Raw genomic sequence first — 2,763 nt, 5'->3', positions numbered from 1 at the left:
TGGCTTGGTTACATTCAAAAGTGTAATGAAGAAAGAGAGTGGTGTCTTTTTTCAATAAAATAAGGCACCATAGTGGGAATAAAAAACTATACTTAAGAGGCATTGTTTTGAATTAAAAAACACCCTACATGTCAGTCAATGGAATAAAGAACAAAAAAAATGACGCACGTACCCTCCAATATTATATGTGGGTTTATTGGCTTGCTTTGTCCACATCACCATCCCAAGGGATCTGTTACAAGGCCCCTTTTTGAGTCCAAATTTTCCCAATGTCATCATGCCTTTCATGCTCCGTAAAATGATGCCCACTGTTGGCAATAGGCTCGGCCTACACAAACCATCCAACATCCATGTTCCACCATCATAAACATACTCTTTTATAATGAGACCCTTAACCATGAACAAATCAATACCAGCATATTTAATGTTGATTAAAACAAGCCATCGAGAGACATGCCTACTATTGATCTACAACAACAAACCAAATCCCACCTTCTTCATCAACATGGGGCATTCAAAGATCTGTCTTAGGACCAAAATGGTGCCCAAAAGTACTCATGTGATCACTATAGCACAATCAAAATCCCTTGTCTATAATTTGCCTCTTTGTTGGGCTTGGCTAGCACGGCTTGTGTTTGTTGGAATGTCAGATGCATTGACATGGCCTGATGCTGGAGGTTCCCACCTACAACATATCTAATCTAATCAAGAAAATGAATCGTTGAGAATTTTACAAAAAAAATTGAAGACTGCAAATTACAAGGTTCAAATACGCACAAAAAGAAGTCACAGTTGTTGGATGAACATCGATAAAAGCATCTCCCACAGTTCCTTTCTTTCTGTGCTATAAGCAAGGAGCATACTTGCTGACAGTGGCATATCACTCAGCCTTTACATACTAATGATTGCATCACAGTTATACATACTATTAAAAATTTTCAAAGAGAAAAACATTTACTATAGAAGCTATTCAAAGGTTGGGAGGGCTTGAAAAATCTTCCATGATTTTACCTGTAGGCTATTGGATTAGGTGCTGACCTTCGATCTTATGAGAGGTCCCTTTTTAGTCAAGCTTATGAGAGGTCCCTTTTTGGTCAAGCTTAGAGCTGTTTTGCCCAATGTTAGCACCTCTATTTCCAACATGCCCTCCCTTTGCAAGACCATGCAAGCCTCATGTCATGCTGCAATAAAGATTGTCAAAAGATCATACATGTTGATGAGGTCAATTTGTGAATGTGATGACTTCACTGACCCTGTATCCCAGTTTCACATAGTTCAATTAGCTCCTTTAGGATGGAGTCACCACCTCTGACACAACCTGCATGCAAAACATGAGTTAACAAACACAAGTCACACATCTAAAATGTTACAGGAGTTGAATAACACATACAAGGTTATTTTTCCAAAAACCTCTCTTATAGGTGCAAATGATTCTTGAATGGTTCTGGTCTTATTATACAGCTAAACCTTCAATACACTACTTTTCAGCGGGTTTTTGGCCATCAAATTTTTTTTAAAAGAATGTAACTTTATCAGCACATCTGTAAAGTTCTTTGTGTGATCCATTTTCCACCAATAACATAGGCCCAGATGTTGAATGGGTTTCATGGCATGTAGCATAATAATCTAGACATGTGGATATTGTCCTTATTATAGATTAATAAACATGGAAGGCAGATCTGGGCACAAGGCAACTCCTTTGAGGCTTGGCAAGTAGAAGGGAATGGGCTGTCTGGCTTCCTCATTCCCCAAACCAGATTGGTTGGCTACAATTGTTGCAGCCCAACCAGCGAGGTCGGTTGGCCAGCCCCCTCTGCTACTCATTCTCACTCTTATTCAACATAGCCCCCTTACTCTCAATGGGTCTTGCTTGTAGACCACCTATGAAAGCCCTTGGATCCCTCCTCTTAAACCTGGGAGTTGAAGGCATGCTGACTTTGGTCAAGCCAGACTGCTCCTCCTTGTGGTACACACAAGACATGATGTATTAAAGAAAAAAACACAACAAAAGGATCCTAGTAGAGAGGGTTTTTACCTTTGAATGATGAGTAGGATCATGTTGCAGCCGACTAAACCACTCTCATGCTACCATTTCCAGGAAACTCAGCATGATCTCCGTCTACCTTTGTCCATGCCCATAGCCGTAATTTGGTGCTTTGAACTCCTCTATTCCAAGAAATGGCGGGGCAACTGCCGGGATGAAGGAAATGTTTAGTTTTTTTTAATGCCAGGTACTATTTTTAAAAAATGGAAAAAATACTAATGGATTCTCTAATTATTTTTCCTGCTAAAAACGTGAAGGGATGTCGACCCTTGAAGGATCGTCCATCTTGGTGTCTATAGATGAAGCTTTTGGTTGACTACGTGTCTCTCACTGCATATCCTCTTGAGTCCCACATCAATGCACATTCCCCTCACTGTGTGGCACGTGCCTTTGAATGAAGCCAACTGATGGGATCTAGGGCAGAGGAGCGAGGAGTTCCTATCGTGGTGGGGATTTGGGCTACCCATCTGAAAAAAGTAAACTTAATGAGACGAGTAAACTAGGGCACCAATGGAAACGGGGGCTAACGAGCTGATATGGTGGGAGGTGCATTGATGTGGGGATGTGTCCAACGATGATACATTAGGAAGTGAATGGGGTCTTCTTGGGCCCTTTAATTTACCCAAGCCTAATCAAGGTGATTAAGGAATAACCAAATGGGGGGTTGCCATGTGGACTGAAATGTTGGGTTTGTAAGAGAGGTGTAAGAGTGGTCAAAG

The 2,763-nt window shown here is 41.0% G+C and overlaps 1 long non-coding RNA gene across 1 annotated transcript; it reads right to left on the bottom strand.

Moving 5' to 3' along the window:
• Positions 1 to 271: 271 nt before the first annotated feature.
• LOC147633978 (uncharacterized) lies at positions 272 to 927 on the bottom strand. The gene is made up of 3 exons (XR_015266871.1): positions 778 to 927; positions 493 to 685; positions 272 to 328 (listed from the first exon to the last, which is right to left on the bottom strand). It is a non-coding gene; the product is annotated as an uncharacterized LOC147633978 (long non-coding RNA).
• Positions 928 to 2,763: the final 1,836 nt, after the last annotated feature.

Source organism: Cibotium barometz, chromosome 11 (genome assembly GCF_041138505.1).
Source record: "Cibotium barometz isolate CiBa-2024 chromosome 11, ASM4113850v1, whole genome shotgun sequence".
NCBI classification, from domain to species: Eukaryota; Viridiplantae; Streptophyta; class Polypodiopsida; order Cyatheales; family Cibotiaceae; genus Cibotium; species Cibotium barometz.
The sequence above is the reverse complement of the archived record's forward strand: the minus strand, read 5'-3'. Positions and strand labels throughout refer to the sequence as shown.